An 18,371-nucleotide genomic window follows, 5' to 3' on the forward strand; every position below is an offset into this window, starting at 1 on the left:
TTCACCTATGGATTTTATCTATTTTTTCCCTTCCTTCCTTTCTTTCTTTTTGAGACAGAGTCTCACTTTATTGTCCTTGGTAGAGTGCTATGACATCACAGCTCACAGCAACCTCCAACTCCTGGGCTTAGGCAATTCTCTTGCCTCAGCCTCCCGAGTAGCTGGGACTATAGGCACCTGCCGCAATGCCTGGCTATTTTTTGTTGCAGTTTGACCGGGGCTGGGTTTGAACTTGCCACCCTTGGTATATAGGGCCGGTGCCCTACCCACTGTGCCACAGGCACTGCCCCAATCTTTTCTTTTCTTTTTTTTTTTATTGTTGAGGATTCATTGAGGGTACAAAGAACCAGGTTACCGGTGATGCCTATGGTTCAAAGGAGTGGGGCACCAGCCACACATACCAGAGGTGGTGGGTTCAAACCCTGTCCCAGCCCAAAGTTGCAAAACAAACAAACAACAACAACAACAACAAAACAGGTTACATTGATTCCATTTGTCAGGTAAAGTTCTTCTTATAATTGTGTCCTGCCCCTAAAAGGTGTGTTACACACCCCATCCCCACCTCCTTCCCTCTTTCTGCTCTCCCTTTCCCCCACCTCCCACTGTTTACTAGGTCATTAATTGTCCTCATATCAGAATTGAGTACATAGGATTCTTGCTTCTCCATTCTTGTGATGCTTTACTAAGATAAAGTCTTTGTCTTTTTAGTGGCTGAATAGTATTCCATGGTATACATATACCACAGCTTGTTAATCCACTCCTGGGTTGGCAGGCATTTAAGCTGTTTCCACATATTGGCAATATCTAACCCCAGTGAGAATGCCCCACATTACAAAAACTCAAAACTGCAGATGCTGGCATGGATGTGGAGAGAAGGGAACACTTTTACACTGCTGGTGGGATTGCAAACTAATACAACCTTTTTGGCAGGAAGTATGGAGAATCCTCAAAGAACTCAAGCTAGACCTCCCATTTGATCCTGCAATCCCATTAGTGGGCATCTACCCAGAAGAAAAAAATTCCTTTTACCATAAGGACACTTGCACTAGACTGTTTATTGCAGCTCAATTTATAATCGACTATTTTAAATCCTGGCTTTGCTGATACCTAGCTTTGTGATCTTGGGAAAGTGAATTAACTTTTTTAGTTTACAGTTTTGCCACCTCTAAAATTCTTGTAACTTTACATAAATAAAATACAAAAATATCACAAATAAAACATAATATAAAATAATGTATGTAAAGCTTGTAACATAATCTCTAAGAGCTGTAAGAACTCAACACAGGGTAGTTAATAGTTTAATTACTAAATAGTGACATTATATGGAGCTGGGGACAGGACTGCATGTTGTTGCTCTGTGTTACCAAAGTGGTCACCTCAATTTACAAGCCAAGTTTAGGTGAATTATCAGTTAAACTCTTACCTGTTTAACTGATACATTGAACTGATAAACTGTTAAATTACCTTATTTAACCTTACAGAGATAGTTTATATCATTCACTAATTTATTAGTTAGTCATTACTTTTAAATATATTTTTGCAAGTAATTGTCATATCATAAGCAATGCTAACATTAGGGACTTATCAGTTAGGGCAGGTTAGGCTGAGCTGTGGCAACAAACAATTCTAAAATCTTGGTGGCCTGAAAGAACAAGGGTCCTTGCTCTAACTACATGTGCCCTGGATTCCCGAGGCCCTGCCCTGGATGGCTCATCGTGTCTGCTCACACTTCAGTGGCCAACAGAATTCGAGGTGGAAGGCTCCCTGCTCTCATGCACAGGAAGTAGACAGTGGGCATCTGCAGGGTCCGAGTGATGACCACTCAGGGTCAAGGCAGCAACAACACAGTCCCTCTCTGAAGGAGCTCCCAAGCCCAAGGGAGAATGGCGTTCGGACAAGTGATTGAAATTAGGTGCTAGGGGCTGTGGGGTAAAGGCGTGGTAAATTGTGGTGCTGGGGTGGGGAAGGCTCTCACAGAGAAGTTGATGCTTGAGTTTTAATTTTTATGTTTGTATTTAAAATTTAAAAACAATAGTGAAAGAATACACAGAACAAAATTTACTATCCTAACCATTTTTACATTTGTAATTTGCTGGCATAAGTATGTTCACCGCTGTCTGCCTGAAGAGCCTTTTCCTTCCTGCAAAACCAAACTTCTGCACCTGTTAAACAACTGACTGTCCCTGGCTGGCCCTGCCGGCCCCCTCTGCTGTCTGTCTCTGTGTGCTGCCTCCTCTCAGTTCCCCTGCAAGTGGAGTGACTTCCCACTCAGTGTCTTAGTGATTGGCTCATTTCACTGGACGGAATGTCCTGCAGCTTGGGCATGTGGCTGCTGGGCCAGGACTTCCAGTCTTTCCATGGCTGGCTGACATTGCTGTTGTGCAGACCCGTCCATTCACTCACCTGTCTATGGCACTCAGGCCGTCTCCGCCTTCTGACTCTTGTTAACAAGGCTGCTGTGAACTCAGGTGTTAAATGTGTGTGAGCCATCATCCTCAGTTCTTCTGAGCATGTACCAGAAGCATAGTTGCTGGATCTGATGCTGGAGTTTCAAGCGATAAATTCTCCAGGGTGACCCTTGGGAAGGTGCTAAGGAAGGAAAAGGGCCAAAAGCTGGGAGTACAAGGTGTGGGCACCAGGGTGGCAGCTGGTGTGGTTTGGTGGTTGAGGAGGGGAGGATCTTGGAGTGAAGTTGTGGCCAGAGGGTGAAGGCCCAGGGAATCAGCTTTGACTCCACAGCTCTTGGGGAGCCTCTTACTGACAGTATTACCCGTCAGCAGAAACATGACTAGGAAGGTCCCTTGAGCCTCTTCAGAAGGGTTTAAATGAAAAAAAAAAAAAAAAAGAAAAAAAAAAAGGGTTTAAATGAGTTTTCCTTAATCAATACGTTTCAAATAATTAAAAATGCCTAGTATATTGATGACACTCAAGGAACTATTTAATAATGATAATTTAAATAGAAGAAAATAGAAGGGAATAATCCGAGATCTCTCCAAACTTTTGGTGTCTCTAAGGCACCACAGGTTTTTTGTACCTTTTCCAATTAAATAAAATACAGTATCAGGCAGCTGTTGTTACAAATGGCCAAATTGCTTTTCTTAAGTGGCCACTTTCATACTTTTTTTACTGCCAGAAAGAACTTTAATAGCATTAAGTACCCTCAAACAGAAAAAGAAAGTAAATAAAAATCCCCAATAGCTGTTAACTTTGCACAACTAGCGTGCGGCAGCCCTGCCGGCTCTGTTCACCCGTAGGTTCTGGGGACTCATCAGAGAAAAAAGTTATTAAAATTCTTATAAAGGCAAAACTGTGCTGTGGAAGTGAAAATGTGCCAGAACTTTATTAAGAACCAAATAACGTGTGTTAGGCACATGTACTCAAGGTCCTTGTAAGAACTACTTGCTGGAGAAAATGAGAAGGGCAGCTGGGCTGCAGACACAGCCCAGGCTTCAGGTCGGCCTCCAAGGTGGGAACTGCTTGGGCCTTTCAGTGTTTAAAGATAATGTTTGAATTTTGCTAAGAACAGATCTGGGAGAAAGGCAGAGGAAGAACCTCTGTTCAGGGGAAACCGTGGAGAGCTGTCTATGTGCTCATTGATTCACGTGTGACTGAATGGAGTGGGAGCGGTAGAATTGCCCCTGCAGGGCCGGACTGGTGGGGATGCTGCTGCTCCCCAAGGTCCCAGCACTGTAGTGTGTGGAATCAAGTCTCAGGTGCGGTGGGAGCTGGAGAGATGCTGTCAACCTGTGGCCGGAGTTCACAGGGTGTCAGTGTTGTGTCTGGTCTCTCTATGTTTTCTCTTCAGTGAAGGGAAGGACAAAATTCTTTTCCTGACCTAATATGATGCTGCTGGAGGGGAAGTTCTGTGCTTGTGGCGGGAACCCTGGTGGCCTGACTCTGCAGGTGGCCCTGTACCTGGGCCCGACCACAGAGACAGGAGTCAGCGACGTCACCTGTGCTATCTGCTGGGGCAGGGCACCGGTGGGGGTGTGTGGCTCTGGGCGGTCGCAGTGGACGTGCTGATACTCCAGGTGCTGCTCAGAGGCTGACCCAGCACCTGCCTGAATGAGTCAAAAAGCTGCATGGAGGGAGGTGGAGTCTCCATCCTGGGCCGTGCTGTGCTGTTGATGTGTCAGGATGCAGCTGAAGAGGGTCTGAGCCCAGCCCTGTGCTGGGCCCTTCATTCCCGCTGTTGCCTGTGTGAGCTACGTCTGTGTCAACATCTGTCAAATGGGAAGCAGGAACCTGCCGAACTTCACAGCACAGTTGTTGTGTCAAACACACTGGAATAAAAGGTCCTGCATAAGGGACTTAGTAAAGATCATTGTGATTTATAAAAATGAAAACACAGGCTGTGGATGAGTGTGGTGGGAGGGGAGGCAGAGCTAGGATGAACATGCTGAGCACCCTGAAGTCAGCATAGAGGGTATTTAAAGATGCTGCTTCAGATTGGTGTGGTGGTGGTGGTGGTGGTGGGGGTTTGGGGGGTGGCTGTCCCTTCTGTCCTTGGAGCCACAGCGACTCACCTGTGCCCTCTGGGTCCAGGGCCCCCAGCTCTGGAGGTGACTACATGGTCCCTCCTGCTTAGCCTCAGCTCTGCCAATTTGAACTCTTGACTCTTCACCTGGCTCTGTTTCTCCACCTGGACTTGGTGTCTGCCTGGGTGGCCAGAGCTTTCCTCTCCTTTCTCTTGGTGCAGCTGGGCCTGAGTCACCCACAGCTCTCCCAGCTGAGGACAGGTCCAGTGCAGACACTGCCCCTGTGAGTGGGGACAGGGTGGTCTGAGTGACTCCTGCAGGGACCAGCCTCCCTGTGGAAGGAATTTGTGCATGTAGAAGGAATTGTGCATTGTAGTCTTCATTTTCTGAGATTTTCCCCATTTCAACATTCCCAGTTCCCTTTGAGCCACGCCCTCCTTGGAGAGAGAAGATGCACATAGCAGCCGCTGGCCTGGGGACCTGACTTGAAGCTCCAGACAAATGGAAGTGGCTCCCTCTTATGGACCAACATTTTACAATTCTAGCTCCTAATTTTGCCTCAATTATGAGCGTCCTGCCTCTACCTCAAATTCTGTTTCAATTTAATCCAACTCACTCAGCAATTACCAGCCATCCTGTCCCCTCCAGGCACTGTGCCGAGGTGGATGGGTGGCCTCTGGCAGAGTCTGGGGTAGCGCAGGGTGTCCAGGTGGGCATTTTCTTCTTTCTGTCTGTGATACCAGCCAGGCCTCCATGTAGAGTTGAACAGGGTGTGGTATATGCCTCAACTGGGCAGGTTTCAGGGGGACCCTTCCCTGTGTGTGGAGCTCATGGCTGGGGACGGGCGCCATGGAGAGAGGGTGAAGGTGGTTGTACCTGCCCACCATCACTGGCTCCAGCACTACCCCCCGGCCCCCCACTTTACTTTCTCTGGCTTCACTCACTAACTTTGTTTATTGTCTGCGAGTCTCCCCACTGGAATGCAAGGGTGGGGTCTTGCCTATTTGATTTGCCTTGGTGTCCCTACAGCACTTAGGACTGTTTCAGATATGGAGAAAGTTCTCAATATTTGTTGAATGGATGGGTGAAGGCAAAGATCCAAGGGCCAACCAAACCAAGGTGCAAGGGACATCAGTCACCCCTGTCTGTCCACACTCCAGGAGGCCACTGGACTCTAAATTGACATGCAGGTTGATGCAGAAGTAAGCCGCTGTGAGGTAAGAATTTACCGTTATGCTGTGTGAGAGCTCATGTATTTGACACTCAGAGCTGCCCAGGCCCCCCACGAGAGAGGCCGGCCTGAGGATCTCATTCGATCTTCACCTGCTTGGCACTTTCTTGCCCCTCTCATGTTCCTTCTTTTGGAGAGACTGGATACCAGGACGTCCTTAGAACTATGAGCAAAGGGGCAGGAAAGGAGAGGGGACTAATGATTCTCGAAATCCTACAAGTGACATCGCAGGTACTTTAAACAGTATCTTCCTTTAACAGCATCTTCTGTTAACTTGCCCCTCAACTCCATAATGTGTGCTTTGCTCCTTTCACTGATGAGGGAGCAGACTCAGACTAGTGAAACAATTTTCTGAATTTGCACAGCTCATCAGGGTGGAATCAGCCTGCGAACCTGAGTTTATCCTCCTGCCAGTGCACAGCAAGGCAGTCCTTGTGAGGCTTGTGCGCCCAGGTACATGTGTGGTCAGCCCTGAGCTGTGTGGAGCAAGCCCAGTGTCTGGTCCTCAGGGCACAAGGAGATTCATTCCTGGTCAGGAGCAAGTTGCCATCCTTCTCTGTTAATTTTACCTGTGGGCAGTAGTGGGGCAGTGAAGGTTATACATAGAACAAATATTTCTTTCTAGAGTGTGATGACAGGGTGTGGAGGGTAGGGAGAAGGGGAGGGGACCTGGGGCTGGGAGAGCAGCTCCAACAGGGGAGCTGCCATGTCAGGAGGGGCTGGGGGAAGGGGTAGAGATGGGGTTGGGGCTGAGGGACAGGCCTTGGGATATGGGGCTAGAGAATGGGGCTGGAGGATGGGATGGGGCTATGGGGCTGGAGTTGGAGGATGGGATGAGGATGGGATGGGGTTGGGGGACAGGGCTGGTGGAAGGCGTTTGGGGATGGGACTGGTGCAGCAGCCAAAGTGGGAGACGGGAAGCAGGACTGTAGATGCAGTCAGGTGACAGAGTTGGTGGGATTCTACCCATCTGAGATAGACTTTACAACTATTAACAGATAGAAAAGGGCTGTTGGGTGAGTGACGGTAACAGGCTAAGAAGAGGCTGCTTGGGGCAGAGCTGTCCAGCATAGCTCCCAGACTGTGCCAAATTGTGACTGGGCTCAATGACCTCAGGAATGTGTCTTATCCTCTTGGGGCCTCACGTTTTTCGTTTGCAGCATTGGGGAGATACTAGTTAGTGTCTCATGGGATTATTGTTAGGATTAAGTGAGTCACTCTTTGTGAAGCACTTAAAACTTGCCTGGCATGTAGTTAGCTCTAAATGAATGTTTGGTAAAACAGCAGAAATAAACAGACAGAAAAATGTTGCACGTCCTTTTGCGGAGGCATTGTCCCAGAAGACCAGGCTGACATTCTAGGATGGCCAGAGTAGAGCCACCATGTGGTATGAGAGAATGTCAGTGTCTTTTAGGGGGCACATCCTGGTCAGTAGGAGTTGCCCACAGAAAGGAAAGCTCTGTAATTGGGGGCGTGGAGCAGCAAGCTAAAAGCTTTTGAAGATACACTGAGAGCTCGGGGGTAGGGGGTGGGGGGCTGCAGTTCCCAGCAGGTGGATGCCCACATTGCAGATGCCCTGGCCACCCCTCTGGTTTCCTACTCAGAAGTGGACAGCTCATTTTGCTGCAGGCATTTAGTCAATTTGCTTTTATTTACTTTATGCAGTCCATTTTGTAAGTCATAAAGACATGATGCCTGGGATCAGTTCACACGCAGACTCTTGCCCCTCTCTCCTTAGACATCCCTACCTCTGATCTGTCCTTTTGATCTCAATCCTAATGTCACTTCCTCAGGGATGCTCTCACCACAGCAGGCTGTGTGTCCCCAGAGCACTGTGTGTGTCCCCAGGGCACTGTGTGTGTCCCTAGGGCACTGTGTCCCCACAGCACTGTGTGTGTCCCCAGGGCACTGTGTCCCCAAGGCACTGTGTATGTCCCCACAGCACTGTGCACCCTCCTTCATGCCTTTTGTCCTGGTTTGTGACTCAGTTTGGGATTGTCTGTTTGCTGTTTCCTCGGAGTGGCCAGCTCTGTCTGGAGAGGCTTTTCCTGCTCATAGCTGTTTCCTGGGTGCCCACAAGGGGCCAGATTGGTGAGTGCTCTCTATATGTTTGTTGGATTTTGTGAAATTTTTGTTGCCTGATGGGCCCCAGTGGTTTTCTGGGTTCATAGGGATTTCTTCGGAGGTAAACGGGTGAGTTTTTGAGTCTGACAGCTGCCTTCCATTCAGGGCTGGTGCTCGAATGACCCCTCAGTGCAGCCTTGGGCAGCCTCCAGGGCCATGAGCCTGCAGCGTGGCACCCACCTGTCATTCCAAGTGGGCTGTCCTCATCCTGTGTGGTTCCTAGGGCGCTCAACACCTGCCCATGCTGTCCAGGGCTGGGGGAGCCTTAGAAAGAGTGGGAGAATCGGCTCTTGCCTGGAGTTTTGCCTCCTGCTATAGTATGGGGGAACAACGCCCTCGGGCCGTCATCAGCCCTGATGTGTCGGCTACACCATAATGCTACAACAATGACGGGGGAAACGTGAGCCCCGTGCCGCAGTGTGAGCTGCCGAGGAAATGAAGAATGTTGCATCTGAAACCTCATTTCCCCTCACTGCCAGTATTTCTGCTTCAGACCTGGCGTGCACCTGGCCACACGCGGCCCGCAGAGCTGGCCGGCAGGGGGCGCCGTGGCCCTTCGGGAGGAGCCCCTGGCACCTATTGGAGCCTCCAGACCAGGGCTGGTGCCTGACCAGAGGGACAGCCCTGAAAAGGGGGAGGTGGGACTGGAGTGACGTACACGCTTTCTGTGCAAGGCACACGGAGCTAGTCTACTTTTCCAGTCCCCCATTTGTGTGCTGTGCAGAGCTGTCCTTAGTCTGGGAACGTTCACCTTTTGAAAGGAAGGTCCTGAGGCTTTGGAAGACGGACTTGGCGGAACCCAAAGTCACACGTCCAATTAGGGTCATCTGAGCTCTCAGGGGTATAGGAGCTCAGCTGGGATTTCCCAGCAAATGCAGAAATAGGGAAGGGGGGTGGTCAAAAGATTATGGTAAATGGCTGAGGAGGACGTTTGAAAATTATCACACTAAATATCAAACTCTGATCATGCTCAAGTAGGGATCCTCAAACTACGGCCCTGGGCCACATGTGGTGGTGTCATTGTATTTGTTCCCGTTTTTTTTTTTTTTTTACTTCAAAATAAGATATGTGCAGTGTGCATAGGAATTTGTTCATAGTTTGTTTTTTTTTTTAAACTATAGTCCGGCCCTCCAACAGTCTGAGGGACAGCGAACTGGCCCCCTATTTAAAAAGTTTGAGGACCCCTGCAAGAAAGCACACAGCCCGCAGCAAGTGAAGGGTGCAAGTGTCTTTATCTACAGAGGGCAGTGTGTTATGGAGCACTCCTGCTGCAGAGCTTGATGACCGAGCCTGGGTTTGAGAGTCTGCGTCACCTGAGGAGTTTACCCCGACCCCACAGTCCACAGCAGGGTCTTGGGATCTTGGGATCCTGTTATGGATCCTGTTAAGGGTTATGCTGTCCCTTGACTGCAGGTGATTGTCACCAGTGCCCCAGGGTCCTCTCTGTGGACTGCTGGTGATGGTCACCGGTGTCCCAGGCCCTGGTTTGGTTGCCTCAACGCCTCTCCACTTATGGTGCTGAGTGGACTCAGATGGTCACCCAGGACTCACCCCCATCTCCTCTCTGTTGAAGGCTGGGAGGGTGATGTCCCCATCCTCTTGAGGTGATCCCGGCAGCTTTGGTGGCTCTACTGCCTGCCATCCCTGTTTCTCTCAGGCCATTTGGTGATCCACATGGGGAATACTGAACGCACTGCCAGGGAAATGGAGGAAGTGGTGTTTTTAGGAGCAGCTCTGAAGTGGGTGACTCTGAAGTGGGTGACCTAGGGGCCTGGGAAGCAGAGGCCCCTCCACACCACTGAGTGTCTCTCCCCCAGTTTAGTTTTCTGACCACAAACATTTCCTGGGAAACACTATTCTTAGCACCTTTTTCTTTTGTGTTGGGCTATTTCTGGCACCTCAAATTGTTTCATATTAATAAAGGAAAAAGTTTCCTTCCCTGCTGTTTCAAGCCAGCAGAGTAAGAATTTTCTTAGAAGTCACTCTTGCAAATCTTGAGGCTTGATCAGAAGTTTGATTGGGTGGGGGATAAATAAAGATCAATTCGTTTTTTTTTTAAAGCAAATATTTCATGTCAAATGTCACTTGTAGACTCCCTAAATGAAAGGTCTGTGAATAATGTTTCCTTGCAAAGAATAAAACACAGCAGCTTTTTTTTCCCCTTTGGTAAGATGGCAGAGTATGACTTGATTACTCACATGCCCACTTTTTGGACTGGCATTTGGTCTTTCTGCTCCTTGAGCATGTCTCTGTAAAGGAGATTTATAATGAAAAAGAATTATTATGAGGGAAATTGGGTCTTCTTACTGATACCAACATGGTAGACTTTGCTATGGATGTATACAAAAGCCTTTATTCTGATGATATTTCTCATGCTTTGAGAGAAAAAAAGAGCCACAGTTGTTGCACAACTGAAACAGCTTCAGGAAGAAACAGAATCAATTGTGAAGATGTTTGAAGGTCCAGAAACTACAATTCAAGTCAATCAACCAGGAACGGTCAGATGCTGATGCAAAGTTCCAGTATGCACTCTACAGGTATGCAAAGTTCCAGTATGAATGTGGGAATTACTCAGGAGCAGCCAAATATCTTTTTTTTTAGACTCTTGGTTCCAGCAACAGACATGCTTTAAATTCACTTTGCGGAAGACTGGTATCTTAAAATCTAAATGGGATGCCAGAATTGGATGCCACTGTGGAAGAGCTGACACAGTTAAAAGAGACCACAGATGATAATTCTGTGGGTTTTCCTCTGTAGTCTCTTCAGCAGCAAATATGGCTCATTCACTGGTCTTTTATTTCCTTCAATTCCCCCCAAAAGTCATGATGATATTATTGATCTCTACCAACCACAGTATCTTGCAATGCAATTCAGGCAATGTATACATATTCGTCACCATTTGATTACAGCTGTCATAACAAATAAGGATGTTTGAAACCACCAGCAAGTGCTAAAAGATCTTGTCATAGTTATTCAACAGGAATCTTACACATACAAAGACCCAATTACAGAATTTGTTGAATGCTTATATGTTAACTTTGATTTTGATGGGGCACAGGAAAAACTGAGGGACTGTGAATCAGTACTTGCGAACGACTTCTTCTTGGTGCCTTGTCTTGAGGATTTTGTTGAAAATGCCCGTCTCTTCATATTTGAGACTTTTTGTCATATCCACCAGTATACCAGCATTAATATGTTGGCAGATAAACTGAACATGACTCCAGAAGAAGCTGAAGGGTGGATTGTGAATTTGATCAGAAACGCAGGGCTTCATGCCAAGATTGATTCTAAATCAGGTCATGTGGTTATGGGTAACAAATGCAGTCTCACCCTATCAGCAAGTGATTGAAAAGACTGAAAGCTTTTCTTTTAGAAGCCAGATGTTGGCCATGAATTTTGAGAAAAAACCTAACCAGAATAGTAGGTCAGAGGCTCCTAACTGGGCAACTCAAGACTGGCTTCTACTGAAGAATTATAAAGAAAAAATGAAAAAATTTTGTAAAACAAGGTGAAATAACAAAACCATTATGTAATAAGAGGTGATACAATTATTGAGCATAAATTTGGAGAATTTGAGTGAAATTGTCTATGATTCATTTTATTTTGCTATAAAAAAAGAATAAAACACAGCAAAGCTCCTGTGTACTTTGGAATTTGCCTCCCCTCTCACTGGTGTCTCAGCAGACCCAGAGCTGTCCTGGTCATATGGAGGAAGATGGGGGGATCTGGCCTCAGCTATGACAGACAGAGCTTGGTCCAGATCTCTGCTGGGGGCAGGTGTGGAGCAGTGAGAGCGTAGAAAAGGGCCTGGGATGATTGATGGATATGCATATGCAGCCAACGTGAATTCAGAGGCCCTGTGGACTGCCGGCAGGAGGTCCAGCATTTGGACTCTTCTGTACATGCCTAGAGGTCTTCACAGACAGGGTGGGTCTCTGTGTGCCTGGAGTTTACTGGGAGGTCCTCTAGGTGTGGGTGTGGATTTGATGAACTTCAAAGTCTTCTCAACGTTTGTATTCTATGGTCAAGATTAGACAGACACATGTGGCCACAAGTGAAATAAAAGAGGGTGGGGCATTTCACGTTCTCTGACTTTAGTTCCGAATGGGAGACAGTCTGCTGTGGGTGGCAGAGTCGATCCTGCCCTGCCTCTGTTTCAAAGCTGAGTAGAATTGGTTCTCTTCATCTTGGTTTCAACATTCTACTTTGAATAAATATGAAAATATTTATTATGAATCTCTCTTAAAAACCCAAAGCAAAAGACCTGAGAACATGTGTCACTGTAGGCTTTTACAGACTTACCTGTTTAAATTCATTCATTAAACCCTCCCCCCTTAACTACACCAACACAGCTTAGTTTTTCTGTTAACATTTAAAATTCTCCCTACAAGAAATAACAACCAAGCAAACAAACAAAAAATCCAGCAGAGTCTTATAGGAACTGTGATTTTCTTTGCAGGTGGTTCTTGCTTGAGATGGGAGTCTCCATGGTTGGACAGGACTTGCTTGGAAGTTAGTAAATTTTGTTTCTTCCAGTTCTCTCAGAGTTCCTGGCAAATTTCTTAAAATGGGAGGGTTCCTGTGAGATAGTATTTTATAGGGTGAGTAACTTACTCTTCTTTTTTTTTTTTTGTTTTTTGAACCAGGTTATATTGATTGCATTTGTTAGGTAAAGTCCTTCTTGTAATTGTGTCCTGCCTCCCAAAAGTGTCACACACTGTGACCCCCCCCAGCCCCTCTCCCTTTCCTCCACCCCCCCCATTACTAGGTCACTAATTGTCCGCACATTAGAATTGAGTACATAGGATTCTTATTTCTCCATTCTTGCGATACTTTACTAAGAATAATGTGTTCCACTTTCATCCAGGTTAATATGAAAGATGTAAAGTCTCCATCCTTTTAAATTGCTGAATAGTATTCCATGGTGTACATATACCACAGCTTGTTAATCCATTCTTGGGTTGGTAGGCATTAGGCTGTTTCCACATTTTGGCGATTGTAAATTGAGCTGCAATAAACAGTTGAGTGCAGGTGTTCTTATGGTAAAAGGATTTTTTTTTTCTTTTGGGTAGATGCTTAGCAATGGGATTGCAGGATCAAATGGGAGGTCTAGTTTGAATTCTTTGAGGGTTCTCCATACTTCCAAAAGGTTGTATTAGTTTGCAGACCTGCCAGCAGTGTAAAAGTGTTCCCCTCTCTCCACATCCATGCCAGCATCCGCAATTTTCTTTTTTGAGACAAAGTCTTACCATGTCATCCTCAGTAGAGTGCCATGAAGTCACAGCTCACAGCAACCTCAAACTCTTGGGCTTAAGTGATTCTCTTGCCTCAGCCTCCCAAGTAGCTGGGACTACAGGTGCTCACCACAATGCCCAGCTATTTTGTTGTTGTTGTTGTCATTGTTGTTTAGCAGGCCTAGGCCAGGTTCAAACTTGCCAGCCCCAGTGTATGTGGCCAGCACCTTACCCACTGAGCAATGGGTGCTGAGCCACATCTGCAGTTTTGAGATTTTGTGATGTGAGCCATTCTCACTGGGGTTAGACGATATCTCAGGGTGGTTTTAATTTGTATTTTTCTAATAATTAGGGACGATGAGCATTTTTTTCATGTGTTTGTTAGCCATTCATCTGTCTTCTTTAGAGAAGGTTCTATTCATCTCTCTTGCCCATTGATATAGGGATTGGTGGCTTTTTTCACATTGATTAATTTCAGTTCTTGGTAGAACCTAGTTATCAAGCTTTTGTTGGATTCAAAGTATGCAAATACCCTTTCCCATTGTGCAGGTTGTCTATTAGCCTTGGTAGTTATCTCCTTAACTGTACAGAAGCTTTTCAGTCTAATTAAGTCCCATTTGTTTATTTTTATTGTTGTTGCAATTGACACAGAAGTCTTCTTCATAAAGTCTTTCCTCAGGTTAATATCTTCAAGTGCTTTTCCCATGCTTTCCTTCAGGATTTTTATCATTCTGTGCCTTAAATTCAGGTCTTTTATCCATCTTGACCTTGTTCGTCTGATGTGAAGCCAGAGGGTGAAACATGCATCCAGGAGAACAGTCCGATGCAGAAATATGAATGCTCCAAGCAACAGAAACACGTTATTTAAAAGGAGCACAGATGCCTGTGGTCACAGCTACTGGGGAGGCTTAGGCAAGAGAATTGCCTAAGCCCAGGAGCTGGAGGTTGCTATGAGCTGTGATGGCACAGCACTCTACCAAGGGCCATAAAGTGAGACTCTGTCTCTACAAAAAAAAAAAAAAAATTTTAAAAGGAGCATAGAAGGCACTCAAGTTAGGTTTCCTAATTTCTACTCTCAGGCCTCCAGGCGGACGGTTTCCCCAGGATCCACTCTCAGGCCCCCAGGCGGACGGTTTCCCGCCTTGGTCATTCACGTCTTGGTCATTCCTCTGCTTCTCTCCTTTGGTCCTGAGAACCTCTCTTAGGAGCTCTATGTGTACACTTGAACTTTTGACCTATACATTAGAAACCAGCTTCCGTTTGGACACCAGCAGGTGCCCCCGTGGCTGTGTGGTTTCTCTAACCCTCAGGTCCTGGGAATGGCTTCTGGATGGCAGAGAAGTGCTGCTCATATTCCAGGAGGAGACAGAGGAACACAATTGGGAGAAGCAGAAGCAATGCGATTTGGATGTCCAATGAGAGCCACCCCCACGGCTTTGACTTATAAATTGGGGTAAAATGAGGATTAAATGAGATGATACAGTTGTTTCTCCTAAAAACTGAGGCATTATAACATTTCATGCAATGAAAATGATGAGGCTTCTGGGAAAAACAGAATTGGGCGTGCATTCAACCCCTATGTACTCTGGCAAGGAATAGTCTAACCCCTAATACAATTTTAAGTCTTCAATCCCTAGCACCTCCCTTTCAGAAGGCGCAGAGTTCGCTTGGGGAGTCGTGTGGTGCCAGGTGGGGCTCTGCCTGGAGGAGAAGTAGGGAAATAGGCGAGAAAGTGTCAGAGCCCTGGGGCGGGGGACCGTCCTGTCCTCCTTGAGCGGTAACTTGAAGCAGAGGTCGCGCATTTGCTGCTTTGCGGTTTCCTCTTTTCTTTAGAAGCTGCACTGAGGCCCTACGGGGCTGCAGGACCACCAGGTGCGGAAGGTCTGCTCTGCGCTGGGGACGCTGCCTTCCGTCTGGCCGGTGCGGTCAGAAGATGCCAGGCTGGGCTGCGAGCTCTGGTGGGCCGCCCCGCGCTCTGGTCCCGCAGCCCCGCGCTCTCGTCCCGCAGCCCCGCGCTCTGGTCTGGGCCGCCCCGCGCTCTGGTCCGGGCTGCTCCGCGCTCTGGTCCCGGTTGCCCCGCGCTCTCGTCCCGCAGCCCCGCGCTCTCGTCCCGCAGCCCCGCGCTCTGGTCTGGGCCGCCCCGCGCTCTGGTCCGGGCTGCCCCGCGCTCTGGTCCCGGTTGCCCCGCGCTCTCGTCCCTCAGCCCGGCTCTCTGGTCCCGGCCGCCCCGTGCTCTGGTCCCTGCAGCCCCGCGCTCTGGTCTGGGCTGCCCGGTGCTCTGGTCCTGGCCGCCCCGTGCTCTGGTCCTGGCCGCCCCGCTCTGTGGTCCCGGCCACGCGGCCTTCCGGTCAGCGCCAGCGCAGCGTCTCCTGCCAAGCAGCTTCCTTTTTATCTTTGCAGCATCTTCACCGATGGTACCGACACGGATTCTCTCAGACTTCTTGTAATATCCCATGTTCTTTTGTTTCTTTCTAAATGATTTCCATTTCTTTAATTTTTAGAAATGCTTTATCTTAATCTTAAGATTTAATGCTTTCCCTTCTCGATTGTTACTTGGATTCATCTAGTCGGGATGCTTATCCGTGTTTGGGTGTCGCAGTAAATCCCAGAGATGGGAGGGACAGTGCTGCGGGGAACTCGCAGGGCAGAGCCTGGAGGTCACGGTCCAGGGGGGTGAGGGAGGGAAGACGCGGGCGCTGGGTGTCTGTCTGTGCTTCCACCGGGTTGGCAAGTTCATCTTTACTTGGTGCGACCAGGTGGCTTAAGTTACAGTCGCTTTGTGAAGATTGTAAGTGAGCTACCAGGATTCAGGTCTCCAGGATTCTGTCTTCGTCCTCCACCTCCTATGAATACGTGTGCGCATCCCAGACAAGCTTTGCAACTGAGAGAGATGACCCTTCTGAGGTGCTTGTGAAAACATGAGACACGTGGGAACGAGCTCTCCACACGCTTCAGCTGGGGACATGCCCGCCATGGCTTTTTAGAATTGGTAGCTGAGGCTCTTTTAGATGGCTGAGGGTGACTCCTCGTGGCACAGGTGGTGAGGACACCGTGATGCCATCCTGGCACCGAGCCGTGGCCTCACCACAGACCAGCAGTGTGTCTGCAAATGCATTGTCCCACGTCCCCTGCTCTCTCTTCTCACAACTGAAAAGTGGAGCCACTGGAGCTCAGGAGGCTGGGTGGGGGTGGGTGGGGTGGGTGGAGGTTGGGGAGTGAGTGGGGGAAGGGGTGGGAGGCTGGGCAGGGGGCTCACACCTGTGATCCCAGCACTCCAGGAGGCCAGGAGAGTGGGTCACCTGAGCCAAGGAGTTGGAGACCAGCCTGAGCGAGAGTGAGACCCTGTCTCTACTAAAAATAGGAAAAATAGCCAGGCATTGTGACAGGCACTTGTAGTCCCAGCCACTCAGGAGGCTGAAGCAGGAGAATTGCTTGAGCCAGGAGTGTGAGGTTGCTGTGAGATGTGATGCTACAGCACTCTACCCAGGGGACAGAGTGAGATTCTGTCCCAAGAAAATAAAACACGCCTGCTTTGGAGATCCCTGCCTGTGAATTCTGAGTGGGAGTGAATGTGAAGGCTCTCTGAGAACCATGCAGCTCTGTGGAAACTCACAGTTCAAGGAGAACCATGCAGCTCTGTGGAAGTGTACAGTTTCAGGAGAATTGCTGACCTGGGAGCTCACTGTGCAGGGAGGTGAAAGTGTTTGCAGGTGTAAAAAGATGGGTCCTTCACACCCACAGGTGTGTTCTTCCTGTGGGCTCAGCCTCTCCTTGGGGGACAGCTGACCGTGTGGCCTCCATAGTCTGACAGATGGCACAGGAAGTCCACGTGTGCATGTGGCTTCTTGCTGTATCAGGAAACTGAAGGCCTCTCGGCTCCAGGTCCTAAGCCAGAGTGGCAGAGAGGCTGAAACAATTAGCTGTGTCCCTCAGCCTGATTCCTTCCCCACCAGGCTACGGCTGGTGCCTGAAATCCTCCCTGAGGTGTATTTGTGGTTTGTTTCTTTGTAGTCTGGGGAGTTAAACAGGAGTGATGGAGAGATGGTCACATGGCAGTTTCTGCCTTATTATCTGAAACACACCAGGTGAGAAATCTGACCTCTGAGGTTGCCCTGCTCTGGGGAGGCTCAGGCCACCCAGACAGGCTTCTGGGGAGCTCGGCTGCCAGCCCAGCTGAGTTCTGCATCCCAGCACATGGGCCAGATGTGAATAAAGGAGTTTCTGGACGAAACCAGCCCTATCTGCTGAGTTACCCCCACAGCTCAGGACACAGAAGTCATGGGGAGATGACGGGGTCCCCGTGTGAGCTCCTGGCCTGTAGAATAGGTGAGTGTGAATCAGTGCCTGCTCTAGCCTCTGATTTTGGGGTGGTTTGTTACCCAGCAGAGGCATCGCAGACATTCACTTTCTGGACATATTTGCCTTATGCCCCACTACAGGCAGATTTAAAGTTATATATGAATACAAATGTAAATTGATGCACATATTGAAGGACTACATTTATTCCTAAACCTATGTGCAAACCAAACTCTGGGGTAGCCATTTAAAAATAAGGGTTCGGTACCCAACCCCAGCAGTGTCAGGCAACCTGCCCAGGTGTGGGCAGTGCTATCTCAGTGAGAAGCACTGAGGGGTCTCCAGGCCACTCAGGGGCACAGCCTGGCTATGAAGCATTGGAGCAGAGGCTCTGCAGGAGCTGTGATTATCTACACAGTGCTGGTGTCGGCTGATGAATCAGTCACTGATGAAAACACAAATGTGGAGGCTGGGTGGAGCAAGATGGTGGCTGAGTAACAGCTTCCCTGCAACTGGGCACGGTGAGTCTGGGGAGAAAAGACTCCAGGCATCTCTGGCTGGTGGGATCTGCCTATGATCATCCCTTTGAGGATACAGGGAGTCAGCAAGGGACTTCTGGACCCCAAGAGAAGGATAAGAACAGTGGAAAATTGGCAAGTGGTTGCGTGTGTTTGATTGACCTAATCCCACCGGCAGCCGTAAGTACAAGCAGCAGTGAGACTGCAAACCAGAAAGTCCTTACCTGTGAACTGTTACGGTGTTTTTGGACTTGGCTGTCAGTTGCACTGCCTTGGGGAGAGCTTGAGCAGGAGTGCGGAGAACTCTGGGCATTGTCTAGGGCCCCAGACTGAGCCACTGAGCCGAATGGAGCTAATAGTGTTTGGCTGTGGGCTGCCACAAGGATCAGGCAGGAGTTAGTAACCTAGTCACTGAGCAGCCCAAAACGTGGGACTGGGCTGCCTTACAGCCTTAATCATAAGTGGCAGAGTGAGAACGGTTTTGGCACAC

At 48.5% G+C, this 18,371-nt stretch overlaps 1 pseudogene; it reads left to right on the forward strand.

Annotated features, from left to right (window-relative positions):
* Window positions 1–10,004: 10,004 nt before the first annotated feature.
* On the forward strand, window positions 10,005–11,393 carry LOC128593546 (eukaryotic translation initiation factor 3 subunit E-like; annotated as a pseudogene).
* Window positions 11,394–18,371: the final 6,978 nt, after the last annotated feature.

The sequence above is a fragment of the Nycticebus coucang genome, chromosome 9 (assembly GCF_027406575.1).
Source record: "Nycticebus coucang isolate mNycCou1 chromosome 9, mNycCou1.pri, whole genome shotgun sequence".
Taxonomy (NCBI): Eukaryota; Metazoa; Chordata; class Mammalia; order Primates; family Lorisidae; genus Nycticebus; species Nycticebus coucang.